At 37.4% G+C, this 24,520-nt stretch overlaps 1 protein-coding gene across 1 annotated transcript in view; it reads left to right on the top strand.

The window, feature by feature from the left end:
* CHR24 (chromatin remodeling 24) overlaps positions 1-24,520 on the top strand; it is a 227,993-nt gene that overhangs the window by 133,889 nt on the left and 69,584 nt on the right. The window lies entirely within an intron of this gene.

Raw genomic sequence — 24,520 nt, 5'->3', positions numbered from 1 at the left:
AAACCCTAGTTCAATCAAACTACCATCAATGCACCAGATAAAAATTGAATCCAAGCATTTTTAGATTTCAAGGATTGGCCAAGATAAACAACAAAGAGATGAGATTGAAAATCTCAACCTTATATAAAAGGTTTTCAATTTTGCACAATACTATTAGCTTGCATAGTTCAATTGGATTGATTCTAAAGGGATAGCTGATGAAACTTTAAAAGTATTTTATTGGTAGAAAAATGCAAAAGCAGTGTTATTTTAACCTAACTATGACCGAGACACAACAATCCTTTCAAGCCAAGGTGATACGTCTGGGTTCTGTTTGGCTTAAAGAGCCCATAATTTCTCTTCAAGGTCGGCTCGAGCTTCAATTTTTTTTTCATTAAAGAGCTAAAAAATGAAGGTCTGCATGCTCACATTGAGCTTCAGGGGAGTCCTCTCCTCCTTCCAGAGTCCCTCCAGAAGGTTCCCATTGTACGTATTTGCATTTTTAGGCGTGACCTTGACCTCATTGTTGTCCCCTTTGGAGGGCCACCTGGTCTCCAAGAGTTTGACCCAATCTTACTGTAGCCCAAGCCCTCAAAACCTCGAGCGGGCATTGCCTTGCATTCTTAGTTGATAAGAAAGAAAAAAAAGGGCAACTATGCGTGCTGCATGGGTGTGGCCTTAAACAACAAGAAAAAATCTATCACTGGTTCATTTAGATGGCACTATGTGAATCCTTCGTAAGTCAGTGACCGTTGGAAAATCACGGAGGAATTCCCTCAACATTTAGTTTGCGATTAACTCCTACATCGGCTAGAGGACGACAATGCTTTATGAGAACAATGAAATGAACGTGGTCAACACATATTTCCATTTTCCCTAGTTGTTTGTCCAGTCAGAGTTAACACTTCTATTGACTGCTTCCTTAATATCACCATCTCCACCTACTCCCACGGCTGGTGTGTGGGCCGGCCATCTTCGTAGTATAGAACGTGTGTCTGTTCTCTACTCTCTGTTTGAGATACAAAGCAATGAAATGGGCCTATGTTATCTAGTGCACAGGGACGTGAAGGCAAGCAAGATGGCTGAGTCATAGACTTCGACCTAGGCTTGCCCAATACCAGCACGGAAAAAAACCTCAAACAACATGTGCACCCATTTGAACCCAACAACGACTAATTTTCCACGTGTTAGATTTTCATGGGATTGAGGAGGACAAAAATAGGCTGTTCGGATTGGCTGGGATGAACAATGTTTGCCCAAACAACTCCATATAGGAAACACCTTCGGTGTAATTATAGTGTTATATGGTCACTTTATTAGTTGACATATGACCACGATAATATTAAAATGTTTGTATAGAGGGTTAGATGGTTACATATCTTTTTCTTTGTAAAAGATCCAAAATAATAGCATTGGACAACAATAGAATGGGCACTACAATTTATAGAGGGTACGTTTGACAACAACAGAAAGCGTGCTATAGTATATAGACGGTACATGGCACTTTAGCATTCTATATGGGAAAAGCAAGGATCCATAGCTTTGTGACTATTCAAATGTTACATTTATCATGTTGATGAATATATTATTGAGGGACTATAATATAACTTATTGATAGTGTTTTTGTTAAAATTGGAAACTAGGGCCAACTTACACCTTAGGACAACTCATATGGTGGAGATGATTACTGCATTGGATTCCTCTTTTTGAGAGGTACAATTTTGATATAAAGATCATCTCATTCTGACAAGCAGAAATGGAATTTTGAATTTATTCTTTCTCATGGACAAATTGTCAAAGGTCGGCTTCAGTCAAATGTAGGCTCAAGAAGCCCAATGGATGTGTCTCCTCACCCTCAACGAAGTGTATAAATAGAAGTGACCCTTCTCTCGTTTGGACATCACTCATCTCATCACATCTTCCTCTGTCTCCTCTCTTGATTGGTTTGTACAACTTGGAGGCTCTCTCTCTCTCTTTCGCATGTGTGGAAGAAGGAATATTTCTGGACTGGTTTTGGAGGTTGAAAATTTTAGGGATTGGGGCATGCGTTGTCTAGTGTTGACTTGGAGTATTTGACTAGTGTTGACTTTTGTTTGGTGGGCAAAATTTCGATTTCTGCAGGACACATTCTTTGGCACAGATTTTGAGGTGATTGGAGATTGTTTGACCGACATTACTCTTGCGTTGACTTCTGCTTTGACCGTAGAATTACAACAGACTTTGATTGGGTTGACCAAGCAGGTTTTCGGTTGACTTTGACTCCCTTGGTAGGCCACATTCTTCTACTGTTGATCGAGCTACTTGGAGGATGTTTTGGGGCAGCTTTGACCACTGATGACTTTCTGGTTAGGGCTGGATTGATTGTTGATTCAGAATAACTGTTTTGGGCTTGTATTTATGATATTTGTACTCTACTCTCTATCTAGATTCGTGGATCCTTGTATCAGGGACGGATTCAGATTCGGATCTGCCCAAATCTGCCCAACCACTGTGTATGTGTAAAACTCTTTGACGTCAACACAAAATTCCAAATTACATGTCAGCGCAAACTTTCAGAATGAAAAGTCAGTGGACGAATCACGCTATAATGGAAAAATCAGCAGAGCTAATAATTAACGAGTTTGCTGCCAGCGTTCATTAATTTTTCCTTGGTTGACAATATTATAAACTTTCACGAAAGATTATAAGCTATGGACGTTTGGATATTTGCGTCCATTAATTTTTCCTTGATTGACCATATTATAAACTTTAACGAAAGATTATATGCTATGGACGTTTGGATATTCTCTATGAAGTTAGTTCTATAAAGTAACTTTATTGCTCATTAATTTAAATATAATAATAATTATTAATGTTTGAATATTATGATACATTAATTTATATTTTTTTTAATTTTTAAGTTTTATTTTTAGAATTTTAAATAGAAGTTATAATTTTTTTATTTTATTTTTATATAAATTTAATTAATGTTTATCAATAATATATTAATTTTGATATCATTCATTTAATAAATATTTTTGTAAGTATTATATATAAAAACTGTATATTTAAAAATTAATATATGTTTTTATTTTATTTTCTATAAATTTAATTTTTAAAAATTATAAAATATGTTATATTGTTTGTACTTGCCATATCCTGATCCCGACTTTTCAAAAAATTAGCGTATCCATATCCGAATCTTGGTAACTTAGGTTTCCCCACATTGGGGTTTGTCCCTGGCGTTCGCCACAGCGTGTGTCCTCTTGTCTTGGCTTCTCTCCTGCATATGTTTTTATGTTCTATCTGCGTATTCTATCAATGTGTATAAGTTAATGTGATTGCTACTAATGATAATTGGAAATTGTCATTAGGCTGATAAGAAACGTTGAAGTAAATTGTGCTAAAGCATAGAAGATACCATTGTTATCTAAAATTAACAGTTGCCCCATCAAAGGCACCGACTTTAGGCCACTCTCACCAATGGTGAGATGATGTTGCATGGATCAGCTCTCTTAGTCATATTTGTCGATTCTCATGGTTTACTTCAAATTTTCCATTAGATTTATATTAATCCTTACATCATCCATGAGTATTTTCAGATGAGTCTACTATGGTATATCAGTTCCTATGCCTTACACTTCATATGACATGTGCATTTATATATGGTACTTTATGCATAAACTTTTTAGTGGTGTTATCATTTCATCTGTGTTTCTTGCTTTGACATGGTGTGATGGTTTCTAGCTTTGTCATGAAAGTAATAAACATTTGGTATGATTTAATTGTTAAATGGTGTTGTCATTGATGCCAACACTGGTTGTTGAATGCTCCTAATATTTGTTGAGTTTGCATCAGCTGGAAGATCCAATAGACAAGAAGTCCCAAAAGAAAGTAAGCCCATGTGGTACTGTCATGACGCTGCGCATTTGATGAACATTTTTGATGGAAAGGTCATTGTGTTTGTGTTCAGGATCACCTTCATTCGATGGTCCTCGTCATGCTGATTCTAACGATAGGCGATATGTCTCCTAATTCCTCATGGTTGAGGAAATATGCCTTCTTAAATATTGAAACCCCATTTTATGTCAAGAAGCCCAAAAGGAGGTGCTAAAGCAATTTTTGTCTATTTAAGAAAATCAAATTAAATATGCTTATCCTATCCTAATCAAAGTAAAAAAGGGGGCATATTTCTTCAAGGATAATTTATCAAAATTTAAATTAAAGTTGGTCCTAAAGTTGATGGGGATTTTTGGCTCCAAAATTAAAATTTTAAATCTTATGTTTTCCCTCCTTGATCAAGTAGGCTCTACTTGTAAACCCTCCCTCAGCACTATAAAAGGAGGCTCAAATTCACCTCAAAGTGCAAGCATTTTCAACGTCTGATCTATTTATCTATCTCTGTGGCCTTGTGTAGTCTTGGAGATCTAAGGAGAAGGTGGAAAATTGAAAGGGTTTTTTGGGATTAATTTCTCTATCTTCTGATCATGGTTTTTGTTGGGATGTTTTCTGCAACACTGTGCCCATTCAACCTTCTTAATGAAGCTGATCCAAGTGGCAGACATTGTGGGACTAATTCACTGATTTCTGAGGCCTACTCGACCCTCCTTTGGCAAAGAGCTATGACACTTTTGAGGCATTGTTCGAGGGTTTATTCTGTGCACAGGAGCTGTCTTCATTCTCATTTGAGACATCCTTAAATTTGCACTTGTGATCTGTACCGTGACAATGTTTGTATGACATTTTTGGCCCTTCGTAGGGCACAAATCTGTTGAACATATTAAATCTGAGCCTTAACAGTTGATCGTAACATTGTGTGGATTTGTTGACTGAACTAGGGCAGCTTTGGGATTGGCCTACTCGTTCTTTTGTACAGACATTTACAACAAATTTCTGAAGCCATTTTCGTTGGCTAATCTTAGTACAACCCTTCTTTCCTTGACATGAATTTGTTCTAATCTTACATCAGGTCACATGCTTGATCTAGAGCAAAATGATACTTGACATTGTATCTTGTGAGAAAAGTTGTGAATGTTTGAAGAATCAATCTGAACTTGCTGTGAATAATCTCATCATTATTGGGGCTAATCCAAAGTTCAGGGGCTTAACCTTAACCAGATTACAATGCGCATCTGTTGAAGATCTGTGGCCTCCCTTTTGTGATCTTATTCATTGAAACAAGGAATGTATAGGGTTTGAACTTGCCTAGTTGGACATACCTATTTGACCCTAAGATCTCAAGTAATTTTGTGAGGCCTTGTGATCAAAGGAACTCATCTTAAATCGTGTTATGGCTGTGTTGACCACTACGTGTCAACGACCCATAGCAGTACACCCCTTTTTTAGCAAAAGGGATCGCACTTGTTCGATGTGTCCGTGCCATCCAACTATCATCATCAGCCTCACTTCCAAGAAGTTATGTAAACCTTTTTGCATGTATATAATGTAAATAATCTCAGCAGATCCATGTCATGTATGTAACGACCTAGGTAAACCTACTTTTGTAGTGACGATTTCCATTATGGGAGGTTTTTTGTTTCACTGATCCATTCCCGGATAGTCGATAGAGTTTTCCTCCAGTCTTACCCCAAAGTTGGAATATATTTTGTTGCTAGGATCTTAGGCGAGCCCTAGTGTTTTAGATCGGGTCTATGTAAAAGTGATTTGGGAATAATCCTAACTATTTGGTTAGGTTATTTTATTACAAATTGCTTGGTCTGTTGGATTATATTTGTGTCGTAGAAATGGGTAGTCTATGAGGGTCTATTACAAATGGGTTTTCTCTCTTATGATGTAAACAATATGAAAATCATGATGAAAAAGTGTCTTGAGGGTTGGAAAAATAATTTATCCCCTCAGTTAATTAATTAAATTTTATGGCCAAAAATTAATTAAAATCATAAGCTAGAAATTTAATTGATTCTATGTCCAAGGTAAATTTAAATTCTCCAAAGACAAAATTCGTCGGTCCTTAAAAATAAAATTTTAAAAGGCCTGAGACTAAGGTAAATTAATTGTTTTGTTAAATTTTAAACCTTTGATCTCTGAGGTTTAAGTCAAAGTCAGCTTTTTGGGGAAATTAACTCAAAAATTTAAATTTTGAGTTAATTAAAATATATTTAATTAAAAAATTCGAATTTCCTCAAGAATTAAATATTTTGACGGATGAGATTAAAAGAAATTTTAATCTTGATCAATGGTCGAGATTGCTTTGACAAGGATCACTCGAACTAGCCGTTGGAGGATTTATCTTTAAATAAGAAGTCATTTGTCAGTTGATTTATTCGACCTTTGAGTCGTGTGCTTAGCAAGAAGCTCTTGTGTAATCTTTTTCTGGATAATAAAGAAAGACTTTGGGGTTAAATTCCACTGGTGTTACTCTTCATGGGAACACTGTAAGATGTGTTGTTTTCATGCATAATTTTTTCTAAAGCCATTGATGATAGCTTCTAAAGAGTGATTTGAGTACAGGTATTTTGCTCATTCGCTCAGTCGCTAGGGTTTAAATAGTAATTTAAAATTTGAACGTAATAGCAGATATCTCTATTTGTCTGAGTTTTATTATTATTTTCTCGCCCTATTTTTAATGGCTGGATCGAGTTTTGCAAGGAAATCTTGATTTTAGATCCTTGGGTGTTAGGGGAAGTTTTAAGTTGGATCAACCAACTCCTTATCTATTTTTCCTTAAGAACCTAGCTAAATTAGCTCTAGGCTTATCATAAGATATTTTTTTGGTGATGCACAAAGGGTTTTGAGTTAGCACCTCCTTTAATTTTTTTTGTTTTTTTTTTTGTGCAGTATAATGACAGATCTGGCTGATTAGAGCCCGCAATTTGTAAATTTTGTAATTATTTTTCTAATGTGGGTTTTTCTGGGTTTTAACTTTTATCATTGTATATACCATTTGGGTGTTTTATTGTTGACGTGCAACTATAGATCCGAGGAAGAAATTTGTGTAGAGTCTAGATCTAGGCCCTGGAGGGTAAGATTTGGATCTTTGGGGTTTATCAACATAATTTTGTAGAGATATTCTTCAAATTTTTGTAGTCCAAGGGTTGTAAAATTTTTGATCTAGAAATTTTCATGAGGGTTTCAGGGATAATTTTGAAACAAGTGGATTCAATATTGTAATTAAAATTTCTGAAAATGTTTTATAGGGTTTTTTGGCTACCATTTATCTGTTGATTGAGTTTTTCGATTTGCTGACTTGGTTTTTTGATTCTCTGCAAATTTCGAATTTTTTTATAGACCCCTTATTCCTTTCGTCACTCTGACTCGATCTCCGTCTTTCTTTGTTGCTCCCTCATTTTCGACTTGCTGCATTTTGTTTATGCAAATCAATGTACCCCTATTTGCTGCATTACTCGTGTCGCCTGCAAAACTCATCACAACTTCCTCATCACGCTGCCACCTTCTTGACCCGTGTTTCTCTTTCCATCCCTTCCTAGCCCACAACCTTCATTTTCTCTTGCATTCCTCGAGCTCTCCCTCTTTCCGTGGCCCTCATTTTCTGTGTGCCCTTCTCCTGTCAAGTTGCTGCCTCCCTTGCTGCCATCTCTCTCAGTCCGTCTAAACCCTTCCATGCGTCCCTTTGGCATCTCATAGTCCTGTCAAGCTCCATTCCCGCTGCAACTCCCTTGCTCATCCCGTGGCTCACTGCTGCCATATGCGTGCTGCCTTTCCTTCCGTTGTTGCCCTCATCTCGCTCCTGCGGACTTGCAAAAAGGCCGTCGAGCTCTTCCTCCATCTATCCTCCGCCGTCGACCTGCATTACACAACCAACACATTCAAAACATTCAACAATCTCTTTTTTATTTTTTTGTGTGTGTATTGGTTAGGGTTAGGTTTTAGTTTTATTAATAATTCGATTTTTTATTTTATTTTGTTCTCGTTTCCTTTTTTATTTTTGGTTTTGTTTCTTTTTTGTTTTAGTTTTTCAATTATAATTCATGACTTTGATTTTATGTTTTGATTTCTTTTTATCTTTATTTTTTATTTTGTTTTAATAAATTAAAAAAATCTTAAAACATAAAAAAATTTAAAAAACATTAAAAATCTAAAAATTAAAAAATTTCATTTATGTGACTTTAAAATCCCTAAAAGAATTAAATCAAAAGAGGATTTGCACTTTCACATTAAATCTTAATGTGGCCTATGGCCCATTAAAATTTCAATTTATTAACCCTTTTTGATTTGTTTTACTTTGGTCACATTAAAAATTTTCATTTTACCACATTAAATTAATTGCCTAAGGGATAATTAAAATTTAAAATTCAAATTTAAAGTTCCTTGGTGTCATTGGTGTTAAATGTAAAAATTTAATTTTTGTGGTATTGTTTTCTCTATTAGCAAGTGCGATTAATGTTTTAAAAATTTATTGCCTATTGGAAAATGATAAATTATTCTAGATCTGAGTTATTAATGAAAATTATTTCTTGCATGTTAATGTTTTGAGCATTCACACATAATTGTTCATGATTGTCGCTTTGCCACATTTATTAATTGCTTGGGATATCTTGTTTTTGTTCAGTCTATGGTTAATTGAATACAAATGCACTGGTCTATAATCATTTCTATCTTGTGGTTGTGTCTTGTGTTTAATCTATTCATCTGAGTTAACCAAGAATCATTTACATTCGTCAAGTTGTCCATCTTTAAGACTCCTTGAGCTTGTGTTTCACAGGCCATTCCCATTCATTCACCTCGGGGACTACCCCCCATGACTTGTCTAGGGGAGAGTCTAAACGCTGTGAGTAAGGATTAGATTGACAACCCTTACTCTGAGCGTTGTTGTGGTGCCTAGACACTTTGTGCGACAATAGGCTGATTTAATGTGATGCTCATCTAAACCTCGAACCATGTAAAGATCACCACTGAAGTTTGTTGACAAGTGTTCCAAGGTCTAATGCATGCATTTCCGAGAAGGTTAATTTAGAGGTTAGTATATCATATTCACACTTATTGGTGAGATTAATCTTAGGGCATTGACGAGTATATCCGAGTCTTTTGTAGCTCTTGATCTGAAGTTTTTCAGAGGCTATACCAGGCATGTGTTACTTCAGACGTTAAGGTGTGCACTAGGGTTGGCAGTGCCAAAATTGCAAAGATATAATTGATTTATTAAGGGCAGACTCGTTGTAAAAGGCACTTCACTGAAGTAATGTTTGTAGACCTTCTCTAGAGATATCATCTACAACATTATGGTTGAAGCATATATATGTGATTCATCCTCGATCTTAGTCTAAGGCAACATAGTGAAAATGTGCATTAACATAGAAGGTTCAAGCTCTAAACAATTGTTATCAGCATCTGAAATTGTTCTGTCCTATGGGAGCTATTGAAAAGAAGTAGTCATGAACCTTACTATACAAAACTAAGGTTTAATATTTGGGCAATTTGATTGACTTGTTGCAAAGGGAGAAGGCATTGACATTTGTACAATTGGGGAACTTCTTCAGTCCTATATAAAGTCTTGATCATATGTACAAGAGAATCAATTGTAAAAATTTCTCATTTTCCATGCCGGTTTTCAGTTTCACCTTATTTCTCCCATATAGTTAAATGCCCTTTCCCATATCCATACATTCAACAAGTTGGAAAAATAAATTTTGCTAAAAACTCAAATTCTGGAAATTTTACAGAATGCTGGAAAATGTAGAAATAAAAAATCAGTAGGTACAAACAGCGATTCAACACATTTAAACACAGTGATTTTTGGTCAAGGTGACCCTGGAAAAACCCCCTACAACTCTTGGGGAAAACCAGTTCGAGAGCTCTTTCTTATTTCTTGAAAATGCTTTTTACAGTGAGAAATATTCAGCAAAAAAATCAGCAAGCAAATTTTACAACTTATCTCGTTTTCCGTGCCTCAGCCAACTGAAAAACTAGCAACAACAAAACAGAACAACAATAAATGTTGTACGACCTCCTTGATTTTCGTGCCAAATTTGCTGTACAGCCTCGATTTTTGTGCCCAAATGTTGTACGGTTTTCCTAGAAAATCGTGCCCAACTGCTGTACAGCCTCCACAAATGAACTGCTGTACGGATTTCTAGAAAATCCTGCCAAATATCTGCCTTTCACTGTGTGCTCACTCAGCTGTATGGATTTGCTAAACTGCTGCCTTGGAATGTATGCCAAGCTACTGCCTCCTTCTCCTCCCTATCCATAAATCTCCCTTTCTCTTTTGCTCTCTCTCTCTCTCTCAATCTGCTCATGAAAGAATGAATGACCTGTTCCTCCTATAATTAACCGTAAGTGACTTTTGGGTGATCCCTAAATCCAATGGCTGAAATAGATTGAGATCTAGGGCTGAGATTAAATGCTCATTTAAATCTCACTTTCTATTTTTTAATTCACCCCACTTAAATAAAGACTCACTTAGTCATTTATTTCCAAAGTCACTTTTCCTTTCTAATTTTACATTGACTTTAATAAAGTCACATTAAAATTAGACGTTAGTAACTTTATCACTTAAAGTCACTTTTAAATTAGATTTGACTTTATAAAAATTATAAAGTCACTTTAGGAGAAAAATTAAATTATTTTTGGACTCTTTTCCCTAGGCCAAAGATCAAAGCCTTAGGGAACCACCTGTCCTTCAGTACCAAATTTCAACATCAATAGCCTCAGATACAACAATGGTATTATCTGCATCAACATTTGAGGTATGGTTTGATTGAAATATACTTTTGTGACAATATACCATTGATTGAAATAGTATCCCACACAACGTTTTTGTACTTCTTGAGTCTATCACTTTTACATGAGAATATCCCCTTGACCTGCTTGATGATAAGATTAGAGTCTCCTTTCACACTTAATGATTTTATTTTGAGGTCCCTAACTATTTCAAGGTTGAGCAATAAAGCTTCATATTCAGCTATATTGTTAGTTGCTTCGAATTCTAATTGGAAAGCAAATTTAAACACATGCCTTGAAGGTGAGGTTAAAACAATTCTAACCCCTTTGCCTGGCTTTGAGCAGGTACCATCAAAACTCATGTGCCATATCTGCTCCGTAGAATCTACTTTATCTTCTGGCAAATCTATAGGGTTCAAAAGGACAAGATAATTTCCCATGCTAGATTGCATTACATCATGTTCTCCTAAAGGGTCCTTGGGAGAGGACATCTCTGAAACTTCCTCATTCTTGACACAATCATTACTTGGAACAGAAGGTGGAAGAGCCTGGTGTTCAACTTTAGAAACCTCTTCTAGAGGAGTTTTGACATCTGCTGAGACCATAGCATTTTGAATCAGAATTTTGATCATTTGATTGATAGGGATATATACTTTCACATGTTTGATCCATTCCCCCAAATTAATATTTGAATTAGTCACTGAAATATCGAGAACTACTTCTTCTATGTCTTGGGCAGATTGATCTTCAACCCAATCCTCACTCTCATTCTCGACATTGCTCGAGTTAAGAGTTTCAACACTATGGCTGTTTTACATAACTTCCATCCAATCCTTTAAAGGCAAATGAAATTCTTTTCTGAACTTATTGATTTGATCTGCAGCGGTTGTAAAGTTATTACTTAAGATGTTCTTCGTGACAACCCAAGATTCTTCACCATGTAAACTTTGACAAGATTTGCAAAAGGAGTAGGAGACTATATTTGCAGATTGCAAGGGATCTGGAGGTCTCTTCTCAACAAGAGGATTTCTTTTTGGCCATAGATTGTTGTTGCCTCTAGGTTGCAAATATTTCGTCTGCATCATCCTAGACTGAATGTCACTTATTTGTCTAACATGCTTAATTTTCATCTCCTTAATTATTCGAGTTAATTCTTTATCTGAGTCATGCTCTTCTTCCTTAATTTCTTTCAAAACCTGGGATCTCTGACATACTTGAAACTTTCTTATCCTTTTCTAATTCTTCAGCTTTACTCTGGGCAGTGGTTAAAGTAACAGGCTTGGCACGTCTAATTTCATAGTGAGTGTCAACATTAAAGGCTTCCAGATATCATTCTAACACTGTCTTGTCCAGAGGCCTATAGTCTTGAGTCATATCCTTTAGGAGACCATTAAACCTTTGATTGAATTTCTCAATTGTTTCATTTTACCTCTTCTAAATAGTATTAAACTCTTTGGCTAAGTACTTTCCTTCTCTTTTATCCCCAAATTTATATTTGAATGCATCAGTGAGGGCTTTTGATGAGTTAAAGGCATTATCTGCTTTGTCATGAAACTAGTCAACTGCATTATCTTCCAATGACAAAACAAACAATCTCATTCGAATATCCTCATGGTTGTACGCAACAACATGAGCATATCTGAGCAAAAGTGTTGAATTTCTTTATATAACATTAGACATTGATGGCATTATTTCCTTGAAAGATCGGAAACTTGTTCACAGTAGATTCATTTGGCAGATCATGTGGCCATCCCTGAACGTTGGTGAAGTTGCAAGGCTTGTAATAATCAGCCATGAAGCCTTGATTTATAGGATTAACGAAAAGCAAATGGATATTAGGGAGGTCTTATTGTTCGAGAAATAGAAAATGCTCTCTAAAATGTAATTTGTTTAACCGGGCTCTTTGAACCTTTTCAGGATCGGGAGCGGGGTTAACCAAGCTACTAGGATTCCTTTTAGAATAAGCTTTTGTGAATGGATGAATAAGTGGAGTAGCCACCCAAATAAGAAACCAACCTAAATGTCCAGGGGCTAAAGGTGAAAATAAACAAGATGAAAGGATTAGTGAGAGGAAAAAAGATAAGATGATGAAAAGATGAAGAATGATGAAAAAAAGGTATCAGAAAATGTTGTGGCATTGGCAGGATAAGGGAGATTACAAAATGATATAATGAGATGGATGAAGATGATTAAGAAGAATATCGTTGAAGCACCGAGAATGAGATAAACTCCTCCCTGGCAACGACGCCAGAAAATGTTGTGGCATTGGCGAGATAAGGAAGATGAAGCTGATTATTAGATTAAGAAGAGTGATGATAATTGCCGCAAAGCCAAAGCCCAATAAATTGTTCCCCGACAATAGCACTAGAAAATGTGTCGCTTGACGAGCTAATCAATGGATAAAAGATTATGAAGATAGTAGTTAAACCCCAACAACAAGAAATTTGTCCTTGACAACGACGCAAGAAAATGTTATCGCTTAGATTGTACAGAGACTACGACAACGAGTTAGGTTGGGTGCTGTTACACTGATTCCCAACCTCTCCATTCTAGCTTTCTCCTAACAATATGTTGGTTTGGGGTAGCATCGGATGTGCTCCAAGCCTCAAATCTTGCAGGGAAGCTTCGACACATGTATTCTAGAGAACCCAGAAAGCGTTTTGGGAGATTCCACCCAGAAAGGATTTTATTAAAGTAATTAATATTTTTAATGGGGTTCCTAAGTCTAAACGTAGCGAAATTAAAATATTAATGGGTTAAATCTAATCAAGGGTGAAACTTCTAGAAAAAGACACAGATCAAGCCAAAACGATCTGAGCCTTTGATTATGATTTAATCTAGGTCGTTGGTTGTTCAACATGAAGATATAAGGAGGGGCTTGAGGGTCATTTGGAAAAACACACAGAGAGATCAAGGAAATTGGTTTTTTTGAAGTGAGAAGTCCTCAGGAGGAAAAATTGATTGAGGAGATTTCTTGTAGTAGAGGGGCAGTGAGAATCCGGAAGAAGGAATTTCCAGAGAGTATGAGGCAGAGGGAGAACAAAAAGACATCCAGAGGAACGCTGACGCTGGCCACGCAGAGGCAACGTAGTTCTTGAGGGGAAGTCGATTTTCCTGCTAAGGAAAGTTGAAATTCAGTTGTTGGGATCTGGGTGTGATTCTGGAAGGCAGAGGTTCAATTTTATCAGTCAACAAAGGATCCATAAGAGGGGCAACATAGTACCTAGAAGGGGTGACACAGAAACTGTCGGGAGTGACGCAGTTCTGTGCAGAAGCCACGGAGAGGGTGACACAGAGCCTCCAGTTCAGCCAGATCAGTCATTGATTCTCCAATGAAAGGGTGAGATCATTTGACTAGTCTTTTGTTCAATATTCTCTCTGTATCAGATTGCTAGTTGAACATCTTAGAATTGTACTCAGATTTTCTCCTGCATAATAATAAAACCCTCATAGTTGCTGCACTAGTTTTCCCGCATTGGGTTTTTCTGGGGACGTTTGTCCAAAAATAACGGTGTCCTATGTGTTTGTATTTCATTGCTCAGTTTCTATGTTTCTATGTGTACGCTGCTTTAGTAATTTACTTCAATGTTTCAAGAAGAAATCTGAAATAAGCTTGTAATGTAATTTACAATCTAGGTGAAGTAGATTCAGCTGGTTGCATTCAGATTCCTATATTGTTAGATCTAGGAATTTTCACATGGTATCAGAGCTGTTGATGTGAAACAGGAAGAGCAGATCTAACACTAAAGTAAGGGCCAACTTGCTACAACAAGGATCAGTTCGAATCCCCTGGGGGATTCTGCAGTTTTAAGTCAGGAGGGCTTTATTTTTGTGGGTATCTCTCTTTGAGTGAGACGCCGAGAGGTAAGACTGTCGGATCGAGAATTTGTCGAGGCAGAGGGAGCTACGCAGAGCCAAGCAAAGCTAGAGGGACACAATTTTCTGCACGCTGAGTGATGGGCGGAAAAGTCGTCAGAAGGAAGCGATCGCGTAGTGAGGGAATACTTGCTCAGTGATTTCTTGCCGAGGAAATCAATATTTCTCAGTTACTGGGCAACAGAGGAGAAGCAAACTTACCAGCTCCATCATGGAGTGTGTAAGTCAGCCTAGGAGCTACGCAGTAGGGAGAAAGAGGGAGTTGTTTGACATATTTCGGGAGGATATGGCAACCAGTGGCTTGAGGGATCAGGACAGGTTCAATGGAGCTTCCAACTATGTCATCTGGAAGGCTAGAATGTCCTTCCTTCTAGATGAGCATGTCCTCAAGACGTATGTTGATAGTGTGGTAGCTGTCCCTGCAAATGCAGATCGGCTGAAGAAGTACAAAACCGAGATGGGGAAGGTGAAGAGGATGATCCGAAATGGAGTCAAGGATCACGTGGTGTGCCACGTTGATAGCGATGAGACTGCTAAGGAGATGTGGGATGCCTTGGCCACATTCTATTAGGGATCTTCCGAGTAACCGAATATGTACTTAGAGCAGAAGCTAAGTTTTGCTCAGATGAAAAAGGGAGAACGTGTGGATCCATTCCTCATGAAACTGAAAGAGACTCGTGATGAGTTGTCGACTGCGAGGCACACACCTCAGGGTTCAGAGTTAGTGAGACTGGCTCTAAATTCCGTCTCGAATGAATGGAAAGTCTTTGTCTAGAGTATCCTGGGCAGAGCAACATTGCCAAATTAGGACAAGATGTGGGCAGCTCTGAAGCAAGAAGAGCTGAGGAGAGACCTGATCAAGATAAAACTTGACGGAAGTAACAACAACAGTGGGTCGAAGCCCAAAGTAGAGGAGGAGGATAACACAACCCTTACATCAAAGGGACAACATAGATGAAAGAAGGACGTCTCCAAAGTGAAATGTTCCAGATGTAGCGAGATGGGCCACTATGCATCCCAATGTTCTTTGAAGAAAAAAGACAAGGATGAGAAGCATGATCCTAAGGTTGCAGCTGCAAAGATCGAACATGAGGAGGAGTTCGCTGTGACAACCGAGATACCTCTAGGAGGGAGGTGGGCTGATATAGAACTGTAGTTCAATAGAGCTATAGATGGGCAATATCCTTGAGGAGCCCACCTCTTGGATCATCACCTTGCTACGAGAGTCCAAGATCAATAGTAGAGGGATGGTGGAGTTTTCTGTTGGTGCCATGGGATGTTGATTTCATTGATGCAGTAGTTAGTAGCGCCAGAATGGGAGCAGCGCAAAGCAGAGAGGCAACAATGCGTCGAGGCACAATGCAGAGCTTCAACAACGCAGTGGCTTTAGAGGATAGCGTGGGACTACCAAGAGTTAGGATTTCAGCACTGAGGTGTATCCACTAGATACTTGTCTAGCTTTGGGTGTTTTCAGTTGTTTCTCTCAGTAACTGAGTTGCATTGTAAGCAGTGGCAGTGCTAGCAACATAACAGATGCAACATTTGAGAGGGAGCTGTAGTGCAGATGTAGCATTGGCAGTGGTACTGTCAAAGGAAACAATATAGTAGCAGTAACAACACAGTAGTTGGTGGACAACATGTCAGACATCAACAACGCATAGGACGATGCTTCAGAGTCAGAGGAGTATGCAACAACAGTATATTGCTAGAGCACATTCCTCGCTAGAGGGAGTGTTGATTTGGGGTAGCATCGAATGTGCTCTAAGCCTCAAATTTTGTAGGGAGGCTTGGGCACATGTATTCCAAAGTACCCAGAAAGCATTTTGGGAAAATCCACCCAGGAGTGATTTTATTAAAATAATTAATATTTTTAATGGGGTTCCTAAGTCTAAACTTAGGAAAATTAAAATACTAATGGGTATTAATCTAATCATGGGTGAAACTTCTAGAAAAAGACACGGATCAAGCCAAAACGATCTGAGCCTTTGATTATGATTTAATGTAGGCCGTTGGTTGTCCAACTGGAAGATATAAGAAGGGGCTTGAGGGTCTTTGGAAAAACACACAGAGAGATCAAGGAAATCAATTTTTCTGAAGTGAGAAGTTCTTAGGAGGAAAAATTGATTGAGGAGATTTCTTGCAGTAGAGGGGCAGTGAGAATCCAAAAGAAGGAATGAAGAGTACGAGGCAAAGGGAGAACAAAAAGACGTCCAAAGGAAGACTGACGCTGGCCCACGCAGAGGAAACACAGTCCTTGAGGGGAAGTCGAGTTTCCTGCTAAGGAAAGTCAAAAATCAGTTGCCGAGAGCCATTGTGTGAGTCTGGAAGGCAGAAGTTCGATTTTCTCAGCCAGTAGAGGATTCAGAAGAGGGGCAACATAATACCCAGGAGGGGTGACACAAAAACTGCTGGGAGTGATGCATTTCTACGCAGAAGCCACGTAGAGGGTGACAAAGAGCCTCCATTTCAGCTGGATCAATTATTGACCAGTCTTTTGTTCAGTATTCTCTTTGTTTCGGATTGCTAGTTGAGCATCTTAGAATTGTACTCAAATTTTCTCCTACATAATAATAAAACCCTTCGAGTTGCTGCACCGGTTTTCCGGCATTGGGCTTTTCTAGGGACTTTTGTCCAAAAATAATGGTGTCCTATGTGATTGTATTTCCTTGCTCAGTTTCTTTGTTTCAGAATCATATTTAATTTGGTGTAGGATGCTTCAGTGATTTACTTCATGTTTCAAGAAGAAATTTGAAATAAGCTTGTAATGTAATTTACAATCTAGGTGAAGTAGATTCAATTGGTTGCAGTAGGATTCTTGACATTTCTAGATCTAAGAATTTTCACACCGTAGGCTATGAGGGTATTCCCTATGGAAATGTGAAGGTGAAGGACAAGTTGGAAACCAACAAGTCCGGGAGACACGATTGAGTGGCCTAGCTACTTGGTCAAATTTAGCAAGATTTAAGGACTAGATTAAATTCAAATGTGAGACCAGTGCCTTACAGAGTCAACTTCTTGCTTATTATCAATTAGAGGCCAAGTAACCAGATGGACAATTGCTGCTTAGAAGCTTCACTAACTTATATGCAAATCCTAAGACCTAGGTATGATGCAAGAATCTTGGTTGCTTTTAGTTATATGCCTATCCTAAGCGAGACCTTCATCTTAATTGTTTTGGAACCAGTCTTTAGAGTAGGCTGTGGGATGGAAGCCAAGGGAAGCAAGCAAAGGCTTGATTAACGATACCTCCCCTTGTGTTCCAAGTAGCCGATTCCTCTAGCGCTACTTAGACTGTGGCCCTGACGACTCAAAGGTCACCATGTTAACCACTAGAAAGGTGCGAAATTCCTCAAGCTAAATTTGAGAAAAGGTAGCCCTAAATGTCTATCAATCAAGCTTATGCTTGGAGGTACGTTATTAATGCAACTAGACTTAGAATGCTTGTGCAAGGAGTATGAGTGATTTCTTAGATTAAGATTGTTTAATTGTTTCAGTATTTAAGTTATGATTGACTTTGTTGGAAATAATACTAAGTTGGGGGGGGGGTAATCAGTATTGTTGGGCATTGGATAATCCAGCGCTCCCCGCGTGTTTTGTGACATGGACTAACCGCCTCTCGAGGATCCGTTAACTCTGGCGATGCGTCCGTTTACTAACACCTGCGGGTTTTGGTGTAATGGCAATCGTGATACCAACAAGTGGTATCAGAGCCAAAGGTCTTGAGTTCGAATCACACCCGGCTCGCACTGGGGGGGAGATTGTTGGGCATTGGATAATCCAACGCTCCTCGCGTGTTTTGTGACATGGACTAACCGCCTCTCGAGGATCCGTTAACTCTGGCGATGCGTTCGTTTACTAACACCTGCGGGTTTTGGTGTAATGGCAATCGTGATACCAACAAGTATTAGCAAATTACTAACTTTTTCATTTCGATACTTAGATTCATATACGCTACTTCAGTCAAGGGAACCCACGTGTACACGCAACTGTATTTAATGCAACTAGCGTATATCGAGTAAACTTATGATTAAGTTAATCCATTATATGTTGATCTTTAATCAGTGCATCAGAACTTCATTAACCATATGAACAGTAAACAGGTGTAGTAAAACAGAACAGATCATCACACATAAGAAGCACACATGAACACCATGATATAAGGTGGAAACCAAATGCAGCACAAAGCCACATGCTGCGGTTTTCTTTAAGATAAGAAAAACCTGTTTACAATCTTGTACTGGCGCAGACTCATACCAATACGCAGACACCCACCTGCAGAAGGCTACAACCTTCTCTCATTCTCCAGCTACTACTGGAAGGGAGCTACAACCCCCTAGCTCTTGTACTAGCCGATCCGTTTACTAGTACGTAGGTGCCAACCTATTGAAGGCTACAACCTTATTGATTCATCACAACACCATAATATGAAGGCCACGTTTCATCCAATTTTCATACTAGACCCATCAACAACATTGAAGCACAAAATCAATCTCCACTGCAATACAACCATCTACTATACTTGCATCATTCATTTCTGAATCACTGAACACTGAATCACTAAAACCCTGTCAACAAAACACAGTCACTAGAACACAAAGCAGAACACAACTCTGCAACAACAACCAGATCCAACTGCAACTTCAAATATCATATATCACAATGTATAAGCTACTATGATACTATGATGAACCAAACCAACGTGTATACGCGCTTTTACCAAAGCCAACCCGCATACAGATCTGCAAATATTTAACTCATAACTTTGCAGCTATTCCAAACATCAGTCATACTCAGATCATAACATTTATACAATAAAACATGCGTCAATAATTCAAATCTAGTTTATCCATGATCAAACCACATAATGATAATGCATTCCAAGCCTTATGATCCCAATCCATCATCCACCATCAACTGCATAGGTGCATCCTTGGTTCAGATCAAGCAAAGCATCATAAACCCATAAGCAGCATACTAGATCTCACACTTCATCAGATATTCAATCTTTGCACACTTGCACCTCTTGGCCTAATGATCTTCTCCTTAGATAGGTTTAGGCCTCTCTCAATACCATGGTCCAAAACCATGTAGACCCAATACCTTGGACCCAATCCCTGGGGTCAAAACTTCGGACCAAATACCATGGACCAAATACCACAGACCAAAACTTAGATTCCCAACATGTACGCGTCTTTCCTTCGGTAAACGTGCGTGTGTACGTATATGCAACTTGGTATATGGTGAACCTGCGTGTATACGCTTCTTTGTCACATCACACCTACGTATAACTCTCTGATCATTAATTCTTTGCTATTTACTAGCTGTACCATGATCTGTCATTTGAGTGAGTTGCCATCAAGGACAACACCTGTATCATAATGCCAACAAACTTCTATGACAATAGTACATAACGATAAATGGAGAGACAATATTATCACCAAGAATGTTTCAACGATGCTCAATGATTTACCAAAATAGAGAGATTACAATAGATGTCTATTTGCAATATGAAAATGGCAGTTAGAGCAATAAGAACAACACGAGATGTCAACCAATGATAGCAATTTAGAGCACTTATCCACTTCAACTACAATTACTTAAAGCCTAAGTTGCACGGGTACTGTTCTCGGCCATTGGAGAGCACATACCTAAAGCTTCGATGCTACTGGGAGCTTGGGAGTTGGTACGAAACGTTCCAAAATTGGCGGGAGCTTTGTTTGGTACTTTCGAGCGTTTTGGGTACTTGCTGGTTCAGAAATAGGCATTCCAGTTATTGGTTTCTGTGAGGAGCGTGGCTTGGGAGCCTCTTGGAGCTCCCGTACCATGCATACCACACGTTCCCCAAAACCCGAGGTAAAACCTGCAAAAAAACCCAAGGAAAAACCCGGGAAAAAATGGCACGAATGTTTGGCAGCAAATCACTGGTATTTTCTCTATATAGTCAACCATCTAGATTAACTCAAGCCATCATTCTGATTTATCATTTCTCAGACTTAGAGTGGGTGAGGGATGCAACCTGGGTGAGGGACACAACGATGTGGTGAGGGAGATAGTGAAGGTTTAGTAGTTGCAAGTGCTTCATAGGCACAAGTGTTGCCATTGTCTAGGTACCTGTCATTTATGCACAGAGTACTCAGTATTCCATCGCTGTTGATGCAATATGTATTGCTTAAATTTTTAGTTTTATGATTTATCATTGTGATTAATAACAAGTTGAATCGATTTCTGAAAAGATTTTTAAAGACAGTGTGTCGGCGAGCTATTTAAAATTTAATCATGTGATGAGTGTTGTTACTTGTACATTGTATTGTCTATTCCGACTTCTGAGTTCTCAGTTCTGACATCTACATTACACTATACATTCTTTTTGTGCTTTTTCTGAGTTCTTAGTTTTTCAAGTCGCCTAGTTCTTGCCAAAAAATCCTGAGTTGGCTGCTCTTTTTGATACGGGCTAATTTCCAAAAGAAAATTCTTGTTCGCTGCTTACTATTTCATATACCTTTCCTAAGTGAGGCCGACATCAAGCTTCCACTAGTGGAAATCTATTTATGAGGTTCCTTCTCTGTCTGTGATTAGATTCGTTTTCTATTGGTATCGGAGTTTTGGATTTTTTCGAAGTGTGAAGTATTCATCGATATTGCAGACTCATTAATAGAAAAACATCATGGTCAATTGTAAGGAATATGTTTATATACAACAAACATATGTTTACTTATTAACAGAAAAACATCATGACATCTGTTTTCTTGATTTATATTACATATATTATCTGTTTTCTTTTCTACGTAGCATTGATGTATGGTTTTTAAAGAATACATTTTTTATCTTTAAGTTTAATGCCATATACAAAGTTTTGCAATGATGGAAAATGAAACTTTTAGGGCAGGGTTATAACTTATTTTTTAATTCAAAATGAGCCTTTGCAAAATATTTAAATATATGACATGCGGCTAACAGTACGATGATTTGTTTCAGATACAACTTGGCAAATATTGTTAATAAAACTTGAGTTGGAGAAGTTTTTTTTAATATATATTGTTAATTTTAGGTATGTTCTATGCTAGAGCAATTTATTTCAATTTCTTTTCCACATTAGCAATCACATCAGCATAAAGTAAACTGCAGATAGAACATAAATATAAATCGCAGAAGACAAGCCAAGGCAAGAGGACACAAGATGTGACACTAGCCAGGACAAACCCCACAATGTGGGGAAACCCTTGATCAATTCTTCTTTTGTTTTCTTCAAAGTTCAACAGAGAAAGTGAGAGAGATAGTACATTTACAATAGAAGTCAATCACTTTGACTTTTGATATCGGCATGAGATCAGTTGAAGACATATTGCTTCAATTGATTCTCTAAGGTGACTCGTTCACCTACCATAGTGCTGCATCTCATCTATTTGCTGCACATTACCGTGTGACACCTTGCTGTACTGTCACAGGTGTTGAACCTTGGTGACTGAGCTGCTTTCATCTTCATGCTGCTCATCATGCTGCATCTTCCATGGTCTTATTCATCATCAAGCTGCCCATGCTCATGATCTCATTCATCATTATGTTGCCCATGCTCATATCATCATGCTACTTATTATGCTGCCCATGATCTCATAGTCATGTTGCCCATACTCATATCATCATGCATCATTACGCTTCCCATGCTCATATCATCATGCTGCTTATTATGCTGCCCATTTTTCATACATCATGCTGCCTTCCTTCGGAGATAGATGCTCCGGCTGTTTCGACAGTTCCCAGTGGTTTCGGCTTTTTTGGCAGTTCCGACATTTTCGACATTTCCGGCTTTTTCGGATTTTCCAACGTTTTCGGCGTTTCTGGTAGTTCCGGATTTTCCGGCAGTTCCAGCTTTTTCGGCGTTTCTGGCAGTTCTGGCTTTTCCGGCAGTTCCGACGTTTCTGGCTTTTCTGGCAGTTCCGACTTTTCCGACAGTTCCGACTTTTCCGGCTTTTCCTTAGGATCTCTTCTCCTACTAAAACCCAAAGACAAGTAGAGAGAGGAAGAGATCCAAATGTGTGAAGAAATGACTTGAAGTCCTCTTCTATTTATATTAAAACGTAGAGGTTGAATAGACATGACTGTTGGGCTTCTGAGCTTACATAAGTTGCTGGCCGACTTAACAATTTGTCCATAACATAAATAAATTCATAACTTCACAAATACTTATCAGAATCGGATGATCTTTAGATCAATCCTACACCTCTCAATGAGAGGGATCCAATAAAAATATCAGCTGCCATAAATAATATGATCCACATGGAGTTTGGCCCTAGTTGCCAATTTTAAAGAATCTTCTCTACATAGCATTGATGTATAGTTTTTAAAGAATACATTTTTTTTTTTATCTTTAAGTTTAACGCCATATACAAAGTTTTGCAATGATGGAAAATGAAACTTTTAGGGCAGGGTTATAACTTATTTTTAAATTCAAAATGAGCCTTTGCAAAATATTTAAATATATGACAGGTGGCTAACAGTACGATGATTTGTTTCAGATATAACTTGGCAAATATTGTTAATAAAACTTGAGTTGGATAAGTTTTTAGTTTTTTTTTTTTAGTTTTATATTTACTCTTCAAACTTTTAAAAATCAATTTAAAAGGAAGGAATTTTTGGTTTTGTATTTTATTAGATGATTTGCAATTTTGATTTATCAAGTATGTTCTATTTTATTGTTGCATTAAAGAATTTGCAGTTTTTATTAATAATACAATGAAGTTATAATTTCAATACAGTGATATTTATAAAACAAACCTTGAATGCAGGTGTCTGAATGAAGAAAGTCAAAGACTATTACAGTTTACTTATTTAAATATTTTCGTCTAAGTAAATTTTTAATTTGCTGCTCTTTTGGAATTTGTTTGGTAGCAGAACTCATAACAAGAATTTATTGTTTACTGTTTACTATTTTGTTTAGTATGAAATATAGTATATACCATACAATTCTGAATTTCAATTTAGTAATCATGATGGCATTAACAATGTTAGTAGTTACAATAATCTTGAACTTAATTAAATTATAAATTCTAGAAATATTTTGTTATTTATTTTAATTAATGTTAGATTATCGGTTGTTAGTTATTTATTTTTATTTATTATGTTTTTAAATTAAATAATTTTAAAATGTTTTTAAAAAAATTCTTTCAAATTTTAATATTTATTATATTAGAAAATTCAAAATATGAATTTTGTTTATTATACATTTTACAAATTTAATTAATATCTTTTAAATTTTTTATTTTTAATATCTTTTAAGTTTTTAACAATTTTAAATTCCTAGTAAGTTCTACTTCTAATCTTTTTTGTTTTTGATGTAAATTTTCAGTATTGATACCATGGATAGAGGGTTGGGTAGTCAATGTGGGGAAAGCAGGATGAGACCCCCACTACCTCCACAAGCCCCACAAGCTGAAGAACAAAATGCAGAGACAATGATATCTACCCACACTCAATCAAGCAACATTTCCAAGAAGCCCTTAGTGAAGTTCATGAAAAAGATAACACAAAACAAGGCAAAAAATAGTGGTGGTTGTGAGGAATGGCAATGTACTTTGTGTGATCATGTATTTAAGGGTAGCTATACAAGAGTATGGCATCATCTTTTGGGCATACCTGGGTTAGGAGTGAAGGGTTGCACTTGTAGCCTTGAACAAAGAATGGAGATGACTAAGCTTCACATGAAAGCTAATGGAAACAATGAATGTGATAGTAGCACAATATCTCCTAATAAGAGAGGTAGACATGAAGATTCATCCCAATGTATGAATGAACAAAGTCACATCCAAATTGAGCCTACTCAAGGGGGTTCTAGTACTAGGAGGACTAATGTAAGTGAATCCATTCAAAAAATGTACAATGTCTTGCATAGGGATGAAGTAGATGATGCCATAGCAGTTTTTTTATGGAAAATGGAATTCATTTAATGCCACTCGTTCACCATACTATAAAGAAATGGTGAGAAAAATCATAGTTGTAGGGATAGGATATGCACCCCAGGTTACAACAAAATGAAGACTTCATTGTTGGA

The sequence above is a fragment of the Pinus tabuliformis genome, chromosome 5_2, assembly GCF_031772625.1.
Source record: "Pinus tabuliformis cultivar Carrire ecotype Pingquan chromosome 5_2, CPIR1, whole genome shotgun sequence".
Classification (NCBI taxonomy): Eukaryota; Viridiplantae; Streptophyta; class Pinopsida; order Pinales; family Pinaceae; genus Pinus; species Pinus tabuliformis.
The sequence above is the reverse complement of the archived record's forward strand: the minus strand, read 5'-3'. Positions and strand labels throughout refer to the sequence as shown.